Source organism: Catharus ustulatus, chromosome 5 (assembly GCF_009819885.2).
Source record: "Catharus ustulatus isolate bCatUst1 chromosome 5, bCatUst1.pri.v2, whole genome shotgun sequence".
NCBI classification, from domain to species: Eukaryota; Metazoa; Chordata; class Aves; order Passeriformes; family Turdidae; genus Catharus; species Catharus ustulatus.
In genome coordinates this window covers 28,851,236-28,871,669 of record NC_046225.1, presented here as the reverse complement: position 1 = coordinate 28,871,669, position 20,434 = coordinate 28,851,236, and the positions used below count along the sequence as shown (strand labels likewise).

Here is a 20,434-nt window from a genome sequence, read left to right as displayed (position 1 = left end):
AGTACATGTAAAAGCTTATACTCAATAAATTTTCAATAAGATGCCATTAGTCTTGGGAATATGTAGTCCTTCCAAACACCCTGCTAGGTGAGCTTTTAGACAAGGTTTGATATTCTGAAACATTCTAATGACCTGTGCTTAACAAAAACAGGTTTGCAACACTGTCAGAGCTGGCAATTCATTCAGAGAGTGTAAACAATAACATACTGAATATTTGGCAAGCATCAGACTATCTATAATCCTTCAGATTCCTAAAGTACAGTAATTTCATGATTATAAGCCGCATCATTTTGACTAAAATTTTGCTCCGAACCTGGAAGTGCAGGTTATAATCAGGTGCGGCTTATAAACAGACAAAGAATGAAAAGTTGTTGTTTTAGTTTGGAGGACAGGTGTCTGCTGACAAAGGTGGGAGCCTCTCTTTGAAATTGAGAATGTAAACCCCCTCCCTCCAAATTATTATAATTTTGAAATCAAGGGGCTTTCAGGCAAAGATATGGGAATTAGGAATAACAGTTCTTTTCTAGGGAAATTAAAATAGAAATACAATACTACAAAGAAATAAACCCCAAACCATGACAAAGTCAGAGTACAACCTGACACCCTGTCAGGCAGGTGTTGGTAGCAGTTCGATTAAATGGTGGTTGCAGTCCCCTTGCAGTGACAGATGTGGTTCAGTTGAAGCAGTGGTCCTGTAGAAGGTGCAGTTTCCCCCCGGAGGTCCAGTGGTGATGTGGAGAAATCCAGTTTCCCTCTGGAGTCCAGTGGAGAAAAGGGCTACCTTAGTGTCCCAAAACCTCTGTTTTTATCTTGGTAAGAAATGTTGGGCTCTTCCCCCTGTCCGGAGCAACTTCCAATGGGATAAAGTAATTTTATCAGTCATACAGTGGGACTCAGTGGGCCATTAGCACAAAATGACTTGCTGGAGGAAGGATGGGTCGTGAAAAGATAAAGAACCCCACCTGATTTCAATGGATGGCCCATTAGCAAGATATCTCCCACAGAGATAAGGATCACTGCCCCCACCCTCAACCCATGGTGATAGAACAGATACCTTTTATCACACTCTGTATTGTAACCCAAGACAATTGCTGACACTTGGACGTGCGGCTTATAATCAGGTGCAGCTTACATATGGACAAAGAAAGAAAAGTTGCCGACACCTGGAAGTGCGGCTTATAATCAGGTGTGGCTTATAATCGTGAAATTACTGTACTTTGTTAAGATAGTTTGGGACCTTTTATAAGATATTACAGAGAAACCTGACACCTCCCCAGTCCTTACAGAGCAGTGCAGGTTAGGATGAGAAGAACAAGATCCTTGCTTCCCACTTGACAAAACAGTCTCCCATCAGCAGCAAGAATTGCAACAAACTGCATCAAAAAAGAAGTGGAAGCACTACAGAGGAGAATAAGAACAGACATATGCTATATGAAAGGCTGCTGAGAGATGATGTTCATTTTCATAAAGTAAGTGTTTGGTGGTACAAAAATAACAAACAAGGCACGAGAGTTTACAAGAAAGTCGTTAATCTATCAGCTATTTGTAATTTTTTCTAATAAATTTGAAAGAAAACCCGGGTATATAAAAACCAGGAACTAGTGGTTATTATGAAGCATCATTTCATATTTCTTCTCCTTTCTAATGTTGTTTGACTGGTATAAATGCTCCATCTGATACAACAAATACAACTCGGGAAACCAAACACATTGCGATTTCAAGCTTGTCTGTACTAATCCCAGTCTCATTTCACACCCACACATCAGGCTCCCTCCCTTGCTAACTTGGGCTTCCCTTCTGTACATAGCTTCCTTATGACAATCTCGCAGTTAACACCCACATCTCCTCCCCAAATGAGGCCAACTCCTCTATGAAACATTCAGGCTATGAAAACCATCCCCCCCACCCTTTCATGCTCTTTCATCCAGCCCTTTCACAAACTTAGAATAAGCATCTCTTGGGGAGGTGACCCATACGTGTTCAGCCCTTTTCACGTTGTAAAACAGCTTATCCAATAAAACAAGGCACATATGCAATGTTGCATTAACAACTAAATTATATTCATGCCCATAGATCAGGCTTTGGAAAAGACTTACCTGAATTTTCATCCGTCAGTTAACTAGTTTCACTACAGAGTAAGATAAAGTAAGATGATCCAATGACAAGCCAAAGTCTAGGACCTCTGCCCCTTATACAGCCTTTGTTGAAAAAGGTTTTCTAAAGTTTCTGCACTGAATTTCTAAGCTAAGATAGAGAATACTAGTGTTTCCTCCTTCAACTCTCTTTGTATCCTATATTGTACCTGTTAGAGTCAGGAGAAAAAAAGAAAATATACATTCTTCAGATGACAAGCATTTCAATTATTTCATATCCCATAAGCTAAATAACATGGAGATGTTCTGAAATAAACAAAAAGAGGAGTCTTGCCAACCCAAGAAAATCCCAGTGTACAGGCTATTGGATTCTCATCAGTGTGCCACTGGTAACCTACCTCTGACTTACAGGGTCTGTAGGTCACAATATATTACTGTTCTCCAGAAGTTACAGGGCACTAGAAGACAGCTAAAGCACTTTTGATAATTGCTAATTGCTGTATATTCATTTCACGAGTAAGTAATTACTGTTACTGCCACAGGAATATTGCACAATAGTTACACTGTACAGGTGAGAACCTGAACGGAATTTAAACATTGACAGGATGCTCCAGAGCCGGTGTTTAAACACAGTTGAGTGCTACTGGAGATTCTATCAGGCATCTGAAGTAAGACTGAAGTCTCAAGCACACTTTGCATAGGATGGATGTCCATACTGCAAAAAGTGATTGTGACATCCAGCACCCGAAACAGAAAGCCCATGGCTCAGCACACAGACTTCTGTTCTGAGCTACCTAGTACACATACAGACACACAATTATCTTACCTACAATTAAAACATGTCAACAGGTCAGCAAGGAAAAATTGGTGCTGGCTCTTCCATTTGGTTAACAATCTAGACTTAAAGTTTTTTCAGCTTTCAGCAGCATTCAGCTTTCCACTACAGATAAGGAAAGGTAGAGAAAGTGGGAAAGTAAAAATGACCATTCTCTATTAACAGAAATCTGACAGTTTTAAAATTAAGATGGAAGTTTTCTCCTTCTCAAAGAGAACAAGATAATAAACTCTCAAATACACAGGAATAGCAGTAACAGAGCATATTTCACAGTACGAGATGCCCACATAGACAAGGTCAGAGCTTCCAGGCCTTTCACCAATACCTTAGTGAGAATTGAGAACACCAAGGGCATCATCAGCTAAGACCCCACATCATAGCGGAAACAATCCATATTTGCCTTCCTTGCTGTCTTCTGTTCGCTGCTGCAACCCAAAAACAATTATGCATAACACACTGAGTAAGTCTGAAGCAATTAACAAACCATTCTGGCTAAAAAGTAACCACTGGGGAAAAATATAAAACTGAAGCAGAAAAAAAATTATATTACACTGAATACTAAAGCTGGCTACACTGCCAAAAAACTACAGTAATTTCACGCATATAAGGCGCACCCTTTTGACTAAAATTTTGGTCCGAACCCGGAAGTGTGCCTTATAACCTGGAGCACCATATATATGGACAAAGTTCAGAAATTTGCCGGCACCCAGAAGTGCACCTTATACTCTGGTGCGCCTTATACTCTTAAAATTATTGTAATTACAAAACTCACTTTTCAGACAGGAAAAGCATCATAACAGCATCTTGTTAAAAAAGCTGGAAGAAGGGACAAGGAGAAACCCACGCCTTTCAGTCAACACTGAAGTAATTAATATTAAATTTATATTTGACATGTAACAAGGTTGCAGAAAAATGCAAGTATGAAAAGTACATCTATTCATTTACACAGTGCTTAGCATTCAAAATTGATTTTGCAGCCATCCTGCTAATCTGATAGAAATTCCTCCAGTCTACACAAATAATTGAAAATAAGGAACTGTAATTTTTCTGTGTCTTATAACCAGGGAGGTGAAACTCTGAAAGTTTTCAGTATGCTGAAAGAAATCCTGCAAAAGTTTAAACATCAAGGTAAAAATAATATTTTTCAATAATCATAATTTTTGACCAAGAACTCGCAGTTTAAAACAGGTTCTTAAACACCTTTCACATCAGGGAAGCATGAACAAAACAGCCAAAAATTAAGGGTTTATGGGAAGACACGGTTTCTATATTGCAAATATAACATGTTTTCAGTACATGCTAGACTAGGTGACCCCAGAGATCCCTTGTCATTTCATGCTCCTTCATTTCAGGGATGATTATATCAGGTTCCTCCACAGATGTAAACAGAAATTTCATACAACATTTTTAGCATAATTTTCCCCCTCAATTACAACAAAGAGGTAGTCCTAAAAATTAGCCAGTTTCCAAATGACAAGGTAACAGGGTCAATCTCTCTATCCTTCAGATAATCTCTAAAACATTTCCTGTAGTAAAATACTGTTCACAAAATTCTATCTCAGTAAACCATGCCATTTTTAATATATTTTCTTATAACTCAAAATAATTGCAAGTGATGGCCTAAAGGAAGGTGATTTCTCAATAATTTGTAATTAATACTAACTTCTCTCCTGTCTGTTTCACATATCCATCGTATCTGGCTATAAAAATAAGGTTCCAAGTTTAATTTGTTAAATACATTCTCTCTATTTTTGTTTTGCTGTATTGTTTATCTAGGTAAATTTTCAAGTGGAGTCTATGATTATGTTCTTTACCAGACTGCCTTTTAGCTTAAACAATTATTTTCTTCCTTAGATTATCTTCTTTAATTTGCAGCATAGTTTAAAAATTATTGTCATACACATAACAAAACAGGTATAGTCTAAATGACAGCCTCATGTTTGAGATTTGCAAGTTGATCAGCCTGATATTTTTATTTCCTTTTACTACACATTAAATAAGCCATCAGAGGGAACACAAAAGAGGAACAGGGGAAAAAATTAAAGGAGAAATTGCCCCACTCAGAGTCCAAGCTAAAGTTCTAAAGGTAACCCACAGCCTCTCTAGAAATCATTCTTTCCAGCAGATGTGGGAAAGGAGTATGCAATAAGCATCTGCGGAGGGGCTTCAAATGAACAGAATTAAGGGGACATTGGGGGAGGGAAAAACCTCTCAATACATTTGTTTTAAAGATTCCAGTATGCTTTCATCTAAATATCATCTTTTATCTAGAACCACAAGCCTAAAATTGAAAATTGGTACAAGAGACTTAAACCAGAGTCAATAAAGAACAGTCACATGAGGGACAATCCCTTTTCTGACATGGTTAGTACATGTTTTCAAATATATGCTTAATAAAAAATTACACAGTGGTGGCATATTACCCAAACTTATTCAGTGTCTCAGCATCAAAGTCCTGCAAGACTGAATCAATGAATCCTTCTTAGTACTATTAAGGCAATAAAGAAAATCACAAATCTTTTGTAAGCTACAAAAGATTTCTCTGATATGTAGTTAATGTGCACATTTTAGAGAGGAGGTATTCTGAACACGGAATGAATCCCTGATCAAACACATGTTAAAAAAAATCTGAATATGAAACCTTAGCACCAAGATATGAAAAATGTCCAGAACTTAAGTGCCTTTAGCTTCCCAAATAATTTGGGAAAAAACCAAAAATCCACATAAAACAAAACCCACACAGACACTCCTTAGGTTAGAGTGCAAAAGAAGACAGTCTAGTATATGAAAGAACAAAAATTTTAATAATTTAGCTAGTTCCAATTTTGAATCATCCTTTTTTATATTATTTTTAAAAGCTGTAATTAAATTTAAAAAGTATGGGTATAATTGAATGAAGAGCTTCCTGTAGTTGGGGCCCAGGAGAGTCATACTAATCACACAGCATCACTAGTTCAGTATTGCCAGATAGGAAATAATATATCCTTATCTCCAGAGAGTACTGACACTGGGATCTCTTTGTAGGCACTGACAAACCGTTATGGCCAAGCACAGTCTTGCCTTATGCAACATTCTTGGAAGATAAAATATTTTTCTCTTGTATCAAATACACAGCTTTTTAAAAGCAGGCAGCACCAGGCACCAGGTAAAAAATAAAGCACTTCTGCATTCTGTATCCTGGATGGTAAAGAGGGGGAACAAAGGGAAAGAGAAGAGATAAAAAAAGGTTCTGCCTTCTCATTTCTGAAAACAGAGAGGTGAGGAAAGCATGAAATGGTAGAAGAACTGCTCAAAAACTTTGAACCAGATACAAAAATGTTATATTTTATCTAATATTTTCTCTCATATGACTAACATGAATTTTATATATCTTCTGGATCACAATATTCATATGAATCATATGATTCATAATTACAGGAATATAAGAAAAAATATACATCTCAGCTGACATTGCTTGGATAGCCTGAAATTTTGTCCTAAAATGGGTGTGGTGAGGCATGCATATTAAAAAGCTTTAGAACATAATAAATTCTTAGTAGTACCCTTCATGAAGGATGCTCTACTTTGTATCTTGAGATCATCAAATCATAACAGACAGCAATTTTCAATGTTTCTTCATTCCACCGCAGAGCAGACTGTCGAACTTTCTTTTAACAGACAGGTTACCAGGACGTTCTCAGAATGGCAAAACCCTTTTCAAGGATGCATACATTCTCTCTCTGTCTCTCTCCCCATTTATTTTTTTTTTTTTTTAACACAATTAATTTTGAGCTCAGGATTATACTGCATTTTACTTGAGAGGGAAGTTGTCCTTAGAGACCATATCGCATCCCATGCATCTTAACCTACACCACTACTCAAGCTGGATATTATGAAAGATGCATAGCTTTGTGGTTTGGGAAATTCAAATTGCTTTCCTTATCTTTCCCCTTCGTGTGACAGCCCAAGAAACTAATCCTAGAAACCATAGTCCAGAGATATATGAATCAATACAAACACTCCCAATACCAACAGATGCCATTCAAAAGAGCCGATGGACTTTAAAATATCAAGAGGAAAGAATGCTCTGGTTTCATACATGCATGAATTAAGATAATGAAGACATCATAGAGATGATACCCCCTGGAAAATCTTGCTCCCTGAATAACAAACCAGAAATCTTCTAAATTGCTAATTTTACATTAAAATGTGCCTATTTGCTTTTGATTTAAACACCAGTTAACACTGCTGGACTTCCTCAATTCTTTGTTTTCCTTCTGCTGTTCACAGTTTTGCCCAATAAGATGCAGCTGAAATTAAAACCTTTTTAAGTGTCACTATTTTTAACCCTATCATTTGCACATAAGACATCTTGCAGTGAAGAGTACCTTCTGTTTTGGACTGTTACTGGACAAATAATTTCAGAATTAGTGTATTCAAACAAAAACAGGCTGCAAAGGCAGAACAATAGAGGGTTGTTTACAACATGCAGTAGATTACATGGAATATTCTTCTAAATTTTCACTAGCACAAGTTGCTTAAGTCTGCATAGCAGAGAACAGACTCATGTAGGTTTGGAAACAGTAAAACCCCACTGGCTTGATTGTAACACCACACAAATATGACAAAACTGTTTTCAAAGCTAATCCAGGCATCTTCACACCACATTTCCTTGCACTCCCTGATCTAGGATTTGCTCCTGCAGAGCCAGTGTGGGTATAGCCATGCTCACAGTCATTCTTTCATGTTGTTATCTCTAACAAGGAGTTCTAGCTACTTTTCAACAGGCACAGCACTGTGAAGTTACAAGTCTCCCTCATCTACTCCATGCAGGTGAAAACGGTAAAAAAAAAATTCAGCAGAGAAAGAGGCATAAGTTTTGATAGCTTCTGGATCCTCCTTGTCAGTTGAAATATAAGAGTAAATGTATCAAGAAAACGAATTCTCAGTACTGTGCTCTCCCTGGAACTTAGACAGAGGGCTGCACCGCAGTAACCATCTCCTTTTTGCACTTAAAGGATTAAAAAAAAAAAAAAAATCACATCAAACTCATCTAGCCCTTCCTCCTATGTCATGGTAACACACTTCATGTTTCTGTCACAGTTCACAGCTGCTTTCATTACCTGTTCTTAAAACCATACACAACTTTTTCTGAGAATATATTCCAACGCAACGATGTCTTATCAAGCAAGGAAAGGAAACAGATCACTGTGAAAAACATGTTTATCTCATATACTTAGACAAACCTTCACATTCTCATTTCTTCACTATCTTCTTCACTTCTTTGAAGCTAAAATAACAGCTCCCAGTTCATTTAGTCATTCCTCTAGACACCCAGGTATTCTTACTGCTCTTCTCCAGACTCCCTCCAATGGGTTCATATTACCTTTTAAATTATTTTTAAACAATTTCATCTTCAAAACATAACATTATATCAATACTGGCTGGAAAGATTACTTCATTTAACTTGTAGAACATAATTCTACTTACACATGTGTGATGCAGACATGGGATCCCACAATAAGAACTGGAAAGGTCCTTAAGGTTAACTGAAGCAAGCCTCAGGGAGAAGCATTTGCTCCTTCTAGCCTTCTCCAATCGCTCCCATCAACCAGGAGGCAGAAATTACAGTAATTTCACGACTATAAGGCGCACCCTTTTGACTAAAATTTTCCCCTGAACCCGGAAGTGCGCCTTATAGTCTGGTGCGCCTTATATGATCTACAAAGTTGCAACATTTGCGACCCCGGAAGTGTGAGCCACAAGGGGGGGCGGTACCGCGGGAGCGCCAAGTCACGAGGTGGGGGCGGGAGTGGGTGGCCATGGCCGGCAGGAGCCGCACGGGGGGGAAGGGAGGGAGTCAGTGCTGGTGCCGGCACGGGGGGAACAAGGAACCACCAACCGCGGGGGGAGCGAAGCGCCGCCGGGTGTGGGAAAGCGGCGGCGCAGCCCCTGCGGTCGCGGGGAAGAAGCGAGAAGCGGCGGCGCCGCCGAGCTGAGCGAGGGACGGGTGTCAGGGCAGCCGTGCCGCCTAGTCGAGCAGGGACGGGCACCGGGGCAGCTGCGCCGCCATGCCGAGTGGGGACAGGCGCCGGGGCGGCCGTGCGGCTGTGCCGAGCAGGGACAGGCGCTGGGGCGGCTGCGACGCTGTGCCGAGCAGGGACGGGCGCCGGGGTGGCTGCACCGCCGAGCTGAGCGGGGAAAGGCGAAAGGGCGATCGCGTGGCTGTGCCGAGCTGGGACAGGCGCCGGGACGGCCGCGCAGCTGTGCCGAGCGGGGACAGGGGTCGGGACGGCCGTGCAGCTGTGCTGAGCGGGGACGGGCACTGGGGCGGCCGCGCGGCTGTGCCGAGCGGGGATGGGCGCCGGGGTAGCTGCGCTGCCTTGCTGAGCAGGGACGGGCACCGGGGCGGCTACACTGCCGAGCCGAGTGGGGACGGGTGCCGGGACAGCTGCACTGCCGTGCCCGGAGAGGACAGATGCCATGGTGCCCACGTCACCGTGCCCCGAGAGGACGGGCGCTGGGGCGGCTGCACCGCCGAGCCGAGTGGGGACAGGCGGCCGGGTGGCTGCACCGCCGAGCCGAGCGGGGACAGGCGCCGGGGCAGCTGCACTGCCGTGCCGAGCGGGGACAGGCGCCGGGACGGCTGCACTGCCGTGCCCGGAGAGGACAAACGCTATGGCGCCCACACCACCGTGCCCCGAGAGGACGGGTGCTGGGGCGGCTGCACCACCGAGCCGAGTGGGGACGGGCGCTGGGGCGGTTGCACCGCCGAGCCGAGCAGGGAAGGGCGAAAGGGCGGACGCGCCGCCTTGCCGAACGGGGACAGGCGCCGGGGCAGCTGCACCGCCGTGCTGAGCAGGGACAGGCGCTGGGGCGGCCGCACTGCCGTGCCCGGAGAGGACAGACGCGCGCCACACCACCGTGCCCCGAGAGGACGGGCTCCAGGGAGGCTGTGCCGCCGAGTCGAGCGGGGACGGGCACTGGGGCGGCTGTGATGCCTTGCTGAACGGGGACAGGCGCCGGGGTGGCCGCACAGCTGTGCCGAACGGGGACAGGCACAGAGACAGCTGCGCCGCCTTGCCGAGCAGGGACAGGCGGCCGGGCGGCTGCACCGCCGAGCCGAGCGGGGAAGGGCGAAAGGGCGGACACGCCGCCTTGCCGAGCGGGGACAGGCGCCGGGACGGTCGCGCAGCTGTGCCCGGAGAGGACAGACGCCATGGTGCCCACGCCACCGTGCCCCGAGAGGACGGGCGCCAGGGAGGCTGTGCCGCCGAGCCAAGCGGGGACGGGCGCTGGGGTGGCTGCGCTGCCTTGCCGAGCGGGGACGGGCGCGGGGGTGGCTCCGCGGAGCCTCGAGGGGAAACAGCACGGCAGGAGCGTCAAGCCGAGCGAAGGAACGGCACGGCAGGAGCACCGAGCCGAGCGAGGGAACGGCACAGTGGCTCCGCAGAGCCGCGAGGGGAAACAGCATCGCGGCAGCACGGAGTCGTGAGGAAGAGGCGGCCCCGCGGCTGCGCCAAGCCACGCCTGCCGGCACCAGGGGCAGGCGGGAGTGCCAGGGCCCACTGCACGAGGAGGGCGCCTGGGGCTGCCTTTGAAAGCCTACACTCTGTGAAAAATGTTTCTAAATTGTGCTCCTTCCAGTAAACTCCACGATCTCGGGTTTCTGTTACTAATTCGTTACTTTGTTGCGCATGGTTCGTATCTTTGCGGCAAAAAAAAAGTGCGCCTTATAGTCCGGTGCGCCTTATCTGATCTACAAAGTTGCAAATTTTGCCGACTCCCGGGGGGTGCGCCTTATAGTCCGGTGCGCCTTATGGTCGTGAAATTACTGTACTTTAAAGAAGCCTTGCTATGTTTGAAATAAGGAACTGTGCTACAGAGTGTTGCAATACAAACTTCAGTTCCAACCTAATAACAAGATCAATTTAAAAAAACTCAAAATCTTCTAAGAGTAGAATTTAATCATTTTTTGACATCTTGGTGTGATATTTTCTAATTTTTACAATTCTATAGCAATGTTGACTCCTGTCATTCTTGTTGTCTATTAAAATACATAAATCCTTCATGCACATATCTAAAATAAACCTCTCATCCCTAAACAAGAACACTATCTCATGAGTCCATTGCCAGGGAAAAACAATGTTTTTCAAGCAGTTTAGCACTTACTCATAGTCAGTTCCTCCAGACATTCTTTAATAAGAATTAAATTTTGAAAGTTTCTATCAAAGAGTCAAGCTACAAGAGACCTACTGCTCCTTTTCTGTTAGCATTTTGGAAAGAGAAATTCTATTAGTCTAATGGTTTAATCTTGAAAATAACATCATATGGGCTACTGCTTATTTCTTTGTCATATTCTACTGCTTTGGGAGGGTTTAATTCCCAAGAAAAATACTAGAACAAATAAAGATAAACAATTGAGTCTACAGTTGCTCATTTCCACTTGCCCCTTGCCCCTGACACCTGTACAGACAGATACTACAATTCCTCTTCTCAGTAGCACAGTATTACACATACCCTCTATGAGATAAGTAACTGCAGCAACTCAAGGATTACATCAGGCAGCCCTTACTCTTTCAAAAATGTTTCTGTAAACACTTCAAACTTAAACTTACCTAACTGCTCTAAAACTCTCTCCTCACACCAGCTTAGGGTTTTAGCACTTGCCTTGGACATCAAGTTCACCTCCAAGTCCCAGTATCTTTTATTAAACCGAGGTGAAGAAACAAGAAGACAAAGACCTCAGTCTGCTTTTCATTATCTGTCCACAGCTCCACTCAGTAAACAGGAGCAAACCTCTTCTGACTTACTTTTTTACTAAGTCAAATTTTTTCTATAATGATTTCACATTATTCTTTTTTGAGTTAGTCATTCTGAATGTTTTAATTATATGTGTGTGTGCTTTATTTTTACACTTGTCCTTGGTAATCCAGCTGGGAATTCCTTTCTCTCCTTGTGTTTGATGTTGAAAAGCTCACTAGTAGCCAAGCCAGCCTATCACTACTTTTCATATTTTCCTCTGTGGAAGTATAGTTTCAATTTCTGCATTAGCATTTGCCACAGATTGCAATATTCCTGCTTCTGAATAAAACATATTTTTATCTCAGAATATTTCAATGCACTTTGAATTATAACTGATTAGACCACATTATCTCCTGACACCAAGTCCAATGCCAAGTGTTCCTGAAACGTTCCTGTTGACTTGATGCCTCTTTTGAATCTGAACTGCTGTTACTTTAAACGCTTGCAAAAAGAGTACACTAGTAAGATAATACGCCTTGCTGCCAATACAACAAAATTTTGTCCTCCTCACTTACTGTTACTCTAAAATCAAACAGTAACATTTCAGCTATAGGTATGTAAGTTGCTAAAAACACTACCAGCAAAAGATTTAATCAGCAAATAAGCATACATTATAAATGCATTCTTTGCTAAACTGCCTCAGTTGTTGCTCTGTGAACATATACAGTAATTTCACGACTATAAGGTGCACCCTTTTGACTAAAATTTTCCCTGGAACCCGGAAGTGTGCCTTATAGTCCAGTGCGTCTTATCTGATGGATAAAGTTCAAAAAATTTGCCTACCCGGGAGAGCTGCAAGCCACGGGGGGGTCTGGCAGGGCCATAGCTGCCAGGTGGAGGCGGGGCGGAGTGGCGGCGGGCACGCCCTGGCCCTGTGGAGGCGGAGTCACCCCTCCAGAGGCACGCCCCTGCCCCGTGGAGGTAGCACGGCCCCTACACAGGCACTCCCCGGCCCCGTGGAGGCAGCACGGCTCCTCTACAGACACCCCGCGGCCCCGTGGAGGCGGAGCCGCCCCTCCAGAGGCATGCCCTGGCCCCATGGAGGTGGCACGGCCCCTACACAGGCACTCCCATCCCCGTGCAGGCGGCACGGCCCCTACACAGGCACTCCCCAGTCCCGTGGAGGCAGCATGGCCCCTACACAGGCACCCCCCGGCCCCATGGAGGCGGCACGGCCCCTACACAGGCAACCCCCGCCCCGTGGAGGCGGCACGGCCCCTACACAAGCACTCCCCGGCCCCGTGCAGGCAGGACAGCCCCTACACAGGCACCCCCCGGCCCCGTGGAGGCGGCACGGCCCCTCCAGAGGCGCCCCCCAGCTCCGTGGAGGCGGCATGGAGGGGCGGCAGCCACAGCCCGGCCCCAGAGAGACGGCATGGAGGGGCGGCAGGCATGCCCCAGCCCCGCCGGATACAGGCGGGCCCGGGGGCCAATGGCTGCTGGGTTGAGGCGGGGCCTCATCCAGCAACCGTGTGGAGGGAGCTGGAGGCGGAGCCTCGCTGCAAACAAAAGGTGCGCCTTACAGTCCGGTGCGCCTTACGGTCGTGAAATTACTGTAATTTTATTTTTTTAACGAGTAAGATTCTTGTGAGAAGAAAAAGAAGTTCTCTAAGTCTAAGGCATCTAAGGCATCCAAGGAAAACAAACCTAGCCCTATCTAGCCAAAGGAAATAATTCAAAAGAATCTCAATACTACTGTGTTCCGCTTTATCACCATTAGCAAGTCAGGAACCTATAAGCACTGGGTTGCTGCTGGCAAACATCACCTCTGTAAAAATCATGCCAGTAAAATATGCCGAATGCAGATGCAACCACTGACAGCCATAAAAACCTCTGGGTTATCTGGCAGCAAGTTTATGGAAATATCTTTTAGTGTTGTTCACACTACTGGGACCAAAATATTTAGAACAGAATCATTGCAAAGGCAAATCAGTTTCTGCTCTCCATGATTTTACTCCGTACAAAATGTATTCTCACTTCACAGGCTTCTCATCCTATGAATATGTTTCAAGAAGCTGATAAAGAACATTCTAATTGTTTACCTGGAACCATTCCATGTAGGCAAGCATAATTAATCTTAACGCAAGTCAGCAATCCAGAAAATATATTATCCTGTTACACCTATTGCTGACTACGTATTCTTAAGTGCTCTCTGCTTCTGTGTACTGAATGGCAAAAGAGCCAATTAAAAGGGGAATAAAAAGACATTTCCAATCCATACCAAAGGCGTTCCAAGGACATTGGGTTATTTGAGAACAACATTGGAGGAAAAAAAAGAAAAAGAAAAAAGAGCAACACGCACTTTTCTGAAGATCTTTATGGTTTGCAGTAAAATTTTTGGTTGCTTAGCACCTGTTGTCAGTTTACCTTGGTAAGGCACACAAGGCAGAGAAACCAGCACAATTCTAATTCCACTCACAGAGAGGAACAGAGCTCTCACTTCCAAAACAAATCAACATCATGCTGTGGTTAGGGGCATGCACTTCTTGCCAAGTCCAGCATTGGAAATCAATGAGTTCCTCAAAAGGGGAGATAAACTTTTGACCTCCATAAGTTTTCCTACAGAAATACAGAATTTATAACACTGAACTAAAACATATTTATGGCACAAGTGAAGTGCAAAAATGCCACCAATGTGCAAAAAGGAAGCAGTACAGTTCTGTCTACTAAAAGTGACGGGTCCAGTGTAGCAACTTACTGATGTTCCACTTTCAACTTGTAATTATGAAAGACATCTCCTACTTAGGCTTCCTTCTTCCCTTGTATGTTTAATGTGTACATGCTCATAGTAGCACTACTGTAATGCCAGTACAGTGATGAAGCAGAAAGCCAAGTTATCTCTCTGTCTCTCAGGTTTGCTGCATTAGGGCAGGAGCCTGCCACAGCAAAATGAGTTAACACAATTCATTAGCAACCCATACTACTTTTTGGACTTGGTTGCATAACAGCAATTTTTAAACCACAGCTTTCTGACTAGCGTGTAAAAGATCTAAACATCTGAAAATAATTTAGTTATTACAATTATATTAACTGTTAATTGTTAATAAAACGACACTAATTTCACAATTATAAGCCGCACCATTTTGACTAAAGTTTTGGTCTGAACACGGAAGTGCGGCTTGTATTCCAGAGTGGCCAATATATGAAAAAAGTTCAGAAATTTGCCAACCGGAAATGCGAGCACGCAGCAGCCCCGAGTCAAGCCTGCCCTGCCCCGAGCAGGGCCAGGGCCGCTCCCGGCGGCCGCGGGGTAGTGGGGCCAGGGTCGGAGGCAGTGGAGGAGAGGGGAGCTGTGCCGGACCGGAGCAGCTCCCCGACAGGGGAGGGAGGAGCTGAGCTGGGCCAGAGCAGCTCCCCAGTAGCCATGGAGGAGCAGGGCTGGGGCTGGCGGCGGCAGGGGAGCCGGGCCGGGGCCACTCCCCAACTGCGGCAGGGGAGCAGGGAGCTGAGCTGGGTCTGCTCCCCGGTGGTGGTGGGGGGCCGGGCCGGGGCAGCTCCCTGGTGGGGGAGTGGGGAGCCAAGCCTGGGCCATCGGCAGAAGGGGAGCCGGGTCGGCGGGCCGCTCCCCAGTGGCAGCAGGGGAGGGGGGAGCCAAGCCAAGTCAGCTCTCCGGTGGTGGTGGGGGGGCCGGGGTAGCTGCCTGCTGGCGGTGGAGGGGCTGAGCCGGGCCGGGCCCGTTTCCTGGTGGCGGAGGGGCAGCGCCGAACTGGGCCAGAGCCGCTCCCCGGCGGCAGTGGGGGAACCCGGGCCGAGCCCGCACGGCCCTGAGCCAGTAAACCCCACGTTCCCACGATTCTGTTACTAACTGGCAACTTTGTGAAAGTTGCACGCAGATCCTCACTGCAAATTAAAGTGCAGCTTACAATCTGGTGTGGCTTGTATGTGGAGGAAGAATGAAACGTTGCCGACACCCTGGAAGTGCAGCTTATAATCAGGTACAGCTTGTAATTGTGAAATTATTGTAACTCAAAAGTATCATATTCTCCTTCTTCCTGCTCAGGGGTATCTGAGGTATTACAAAAGATTTTGTGGATGCAAGTGGGATTGATTCTTCAGAAGTTTAACTATTCAACTGTTAGCTAACAGCTAAATTTAAGTTACAATCCAACAGTTTACCGGAATATAAAGACTGTCAGTATGTTAAAAGTTCTATTTTTTTCACGTGCACTAGGAAATCCTTCCAATTGTGAGCTTGTTTGAGGGCATAATTTGATCAGTTCCACAGGCAAACTCCACTATTACTAGAACAGTCTTTCCATATAAAAATTTTCTGAAAGAAATCCTACCCTTCACCAATATACAATACAGGCAATTTGCAAAAATGAGCTAGAATCAGAAGGATTCGGTCTTTCAGAATCAGAAGGGAACTGTCTTTCAGTAATAGTTAATGATACAAACACATTTCACATATCATATACCACATTTTTATTACCACACAGCTTTGCTGTCTTCAAAAAAAAAAAAAAAAGAAAAAAGGACAAGTTCTTCTAAGGCATGCAAATGTTTAAATAAAAAAAACTGTGTCTGTCATATGCTTGGAGACTACAGTAGAGGTACAAGGGGAGAAAACATTTGACAGCACTTCAAAAACTAAATGGCAAAATCTACATTATAAGAATTTGTTGCACACGGGTCCTCGCTGCGAACAACAGAGCGGCTTATACTCGGGTGCGGCTTATTTATGGACAAAGAACGAAATATTTGCCAACACCCAGAGATGCGGCTTATACTCAGTGCGGCTTGTATTCGTGAAATTACTGTAACTGTCCTTCTCTGGACATGCTCCAGAACCTCAATGTCTTTCCTGTGAGGAGCCCAGACCAGGTCTTGAGGTGCAACCTCAGCAACTTGATCCAGGTCTAACCTGCTACCCACGACACAAAGAGGTCCTAGCTCTACTTTCCAAATAAATTGATTAGATCAGGAAAAGGCACTGTTTCTTGTAATCTGTTTGTGTGAGTTTTTAAAGATACAGACATTCTTATAGAGCACCCATGCTAGAATCTACTTAGAAGTCTTTATTTGGCCACTATACTGAATCGCAAATAGGACTGAAAAAATTTTCTGAATTTCCAGGTCACTCATTCCCCAACTTTTGACCAGTGCAGACCTTTGTAGTCTCTTCTGAAAACACCCCCATATTGTTTGTCTTTACTCCTTACTATCAGAGCATAAAAATGCAACCATACCATACCAAAAGTATTAGGCATCTGTTGTTGTGTACTGCGTTACCTGAAACACACCCAAAAGCAGGTTACAAAAAGCCAGTATGTGTGAGTAGAAGAGTCTGAGAGTTTGTCTGTAAACCAAAATACAGTTATAGAATTGTTACCAAAAACTGAACAAGAAAAAAAAAAGCTTTGTTCTCAGCAGCACATAACAAACACCACAAACATACCAACTACACTAAACGTGCCATGGGAGAAGGAGAGAGAGAATATATCTTCTCATGTCTAAGGGAAACTACTGCTCACAGTAACATCAGATCAGGATGTAGAGAACTGCATCTTTAAAAAGTCAAGTATCCCACTCAAACATTATAGAGCTAATCAAGATTCCCATCAGACTAACTAAAATTTGGAGATCTTTTGAAACCCGCTGCAGGCATCAAATAGTAGCATTTATATATAATAAAGATATGGAAAGGGAGGAACAGCAGCACTTGTGAATAAATTCTTTGTTAAAAAGAAGTCTTAAAACTATATATATCAAAGTAATCTTAATAATCCCTCAATGTACAGTTTAACAGAGAAATTGATGCTTCAGATAGTACTGAGAGTCTGTAAATCTGAAGACTTAAGCTTGACAGGCATCAATGCATCATTATGATCCTTCTGAAGAGAAAACACAGCTATAGATTTCTAAAACTCAGTTTCAAGCCAGGATCAAATAAAACCACAATAGAGCAGTTTCTCCAATTTTGGTTCTCTTGGTTTCAGATTCTGTGAGGGTTGGTATCCATTTAGAGGAATAAAACCCCAAAAATAAAAGCAAGAAAAACAACTCAAACCCAAAATCTTTAAAGAGGACAATCCCGTTTTTACCAGCACTACCATGTAGTTTAGACACTGTAAAGTTTGAAGTAAAAAAGGAAATTATCTACATAAAGCCAAGTTTCTTCCAAAGGCTTTGTCCACACATATTTCATCATTCTAATAGGATTAACTTCTTTTTCAAATCACTTATCATCAATCACCATAAGTCAACGAACAGACTAAAACAGCTGTTAGCAAAAGTCAATTGAAAACATTTGTTTTGATTGAGACAGATAAGAGGAAAAGGCATTTGGATGTTCCATGAGTTTCACCAGTGCCATCCTCTCATATCAATATCTCACTGATACAATCTTGCCCTATACAATTATTTATACTTCACCTTATGGATTGTAAGTTTTTCTGCCTTTCCCTTCTCCCTTTGTCCATCCATGTTCATTAAATGAGAACCAGAGGAAGAAACAAATTACAGCATCAGGTCCTAATTCTTCGATGAGTTTCAGATCAGGTGAACTCTTGTACATACATACCCGAGAAGAAGTAAAGTACCACAGATAATGTCAAATCCACAATTTAACATCACTCCTTCAGGTATTCAAACCCTTTCAATTTGACAACACTCCTTCAGGTATTCAAACCCTTTCAATCAACATTTTTTCTAAAAGGTTTACTTCTAGAAATTATGATATGAAACCAGCACAGTGCAGAGATATGGGTCTATACTGCATGACCTAACACTACTACCTTATTGGTGTATGAGAGATCTCTCTGAACGGACAATTTGTTATCGTTACCTCTTCTCTCTGAAAATGAAAACAAAATTAAAACCTCATGCTTGCCCACTAAGATGAGGCCTTAGATCCTTCTTACTGCTACATGGGAGAATAAAAACACTGTTGTACTAAAGGAAAATGCAACTATAAACTCTTGCACAGCATCAATTTCACACTGAACAACAGAAAATACCTAAGCAGAGAAGGCACTGGCAGATTCTGAAGTCGCATTCAGTTCAATCACAAGTAATAGGGAGGCATACAAAATTACACAATCATTTAATGCATTTTTTCATCTTATCATCACTGTACGAGATATGTTAATGCTAATCATAAAACAAATCAAACAGCCCAAGAAAGAGAAAAATCAGACTGAAATAAAAATTTCCAAATACCATCAAGTATGCCTTAGCCTTTCTCAGGTACAAGAAACCACATGCCCCAACCTGGCAAACTCCTACACTGGCAGGCTGACCTTACGCACAAAGTCCCAACAGACAGTGGGCACCTGCCAGCACCCATGTATTTGTCCACATGGAGCAAATCAATCATGCCAAGTTGTAACCAACAGCCTTGTGCAACAGAAAGGTTCACATGATCTTGCTAAGAGTTCCTCAAAGACCAGGGAAAGCAATACAGCAATCACTTTGTCAGAGGACACTGCTTTCTCCCAGGCCCCGAAGCTGCCAGGACCTCTACTTTCCTTTGGCACCCAAAGCACAAGCCAAAACAGTCTTCGGTGATTTGGTGAGTGACGTAAAGAGAAAGAAATAATCAGTGTTAACTAAACGGCTAAAACAGAAGTCCGAACCCAAACTAAGTGCACATGCACAGGGTCACGGGGTTGACAGCCCTACGCAGGAGTACCTGGCACTCCGCTGGGCGTCACACTCGGGAAGAAAAGCCTTCGGAAAATAAAAGCGCGTATCCCACGCTCCCACCTCAGCACTCGCCCGCTCACACAGCCCTACGCGAAGCCTATGTCCTATCTCTCGCAGAAGTTTGCGACCAACACTGCCCAAGGGTCGCCCTAAAAGCCAGCAGCGGAAAAGCCAAGCCAAAAAGATAAAGGGGATTAGGCGGGCATTACTTCCACTGACCTACATACTGACTTCAGCCCACGGCGGCCTTGCGGCAGACGGCAGCTGCTCGGCCGGGGGTGACACCGGCCGGAGAGTCCTCCCTGCCTGCCGACGAAGCCGAGCGGCGGTGGGACACCCTCAAAAGTCAGGGGCACGTCCCAGCCACCGCCCCCCCACCACAGCTCCCGCCCCATTGAGACCAGCCCCTACCTGGCGCGGGCGGCGGCGGCAAGTTTCTCCGGGGAGGGGCCAGGCGGGCTCCACGCCCTCTCCGCCGAAACCACCAGCTCCAGGAGGGAGGGAGGGAGGAAAGGAAGGAAGAAAGAAATGGGGAAGGGAGGTGGCCACCCAGGTAAATCGCCGTCTGCGACGGGACAGCGTGGCTGTCGCTAATCCCTCGGAGAGGAGCGCCCTCACGCCCGCCCGCCCCGAAGGCTCTGTCCCCTCAGGGTGAGCAAATTGTCCCGTGTCCGCCCCCTCCGCCCCCGCTCCTCCCCCCGCTCCCTCACAGCGGGCGGCCCCAGCTCGGCGCCGGCTCTCGAGTTTGTCTAAGTAGGGGCGGGCCGTGAGTCAGAGCGGTGGGGAGGAGGTGCGACCTGCTGGAGGAGCCCCGGACAAAGGCGACTCCTGCTGCGCGGGCGCGTGCCGAGAGATGTTGCGGGGGAAAGAGCCCGACTTCAAAAACCCCCGCAACTAAGAAAGCTTCCTGCCATCTCTGCCTGCCTACATGGAAAACTCGCAAGCTAGAAGTACCATTTTAAATCTCTCCCAAGTTCACAAATGAAAATCAGAGGTAGTTCCCTAATGATACAAGCTGCAAGGTGATCGTGGCCTGGAGCCACTTCTCTGAAGAGACCCTGAGACGTGAGGTTGT

The 20,434-nt window shown here is 44.8% G+C and overlaps 1 protein-coding gene across 6 annotated transcripts in view; it reads right to left on the bottom strand.

Annotated features, from left to right (window-relative positions):
- Nucleotides 1-20,037, bottom strand: part of FHIP1A (FHF complex subunit HOOK interacting protein 1A) — a 92,770-nt gene extending 72,733 nt beyond the window's left edge. For 2 of the 6 annotated variants that reach the window (XM_033061024.1, XM_033061028.1), the window contains exon 1: nt 19,771-20,036. The gene's annotated coding sequence lies outside the window, so the exon portion shown is untranslated. Of the gene's footprint in view, nt 1-3,253; nt 3,302-18,449; nt 18,471-19,578; nt 19,676-19,770 lie in introns of those variants that run through there. The other 4 variants (XM_033061029.2, XM_033061025.2, XM_033061026.1 and 1 more) reach the window with 4 other exon arrangements.
- Nucleotides 20,038-20,434: the final 397 nt, after the last annotated feature.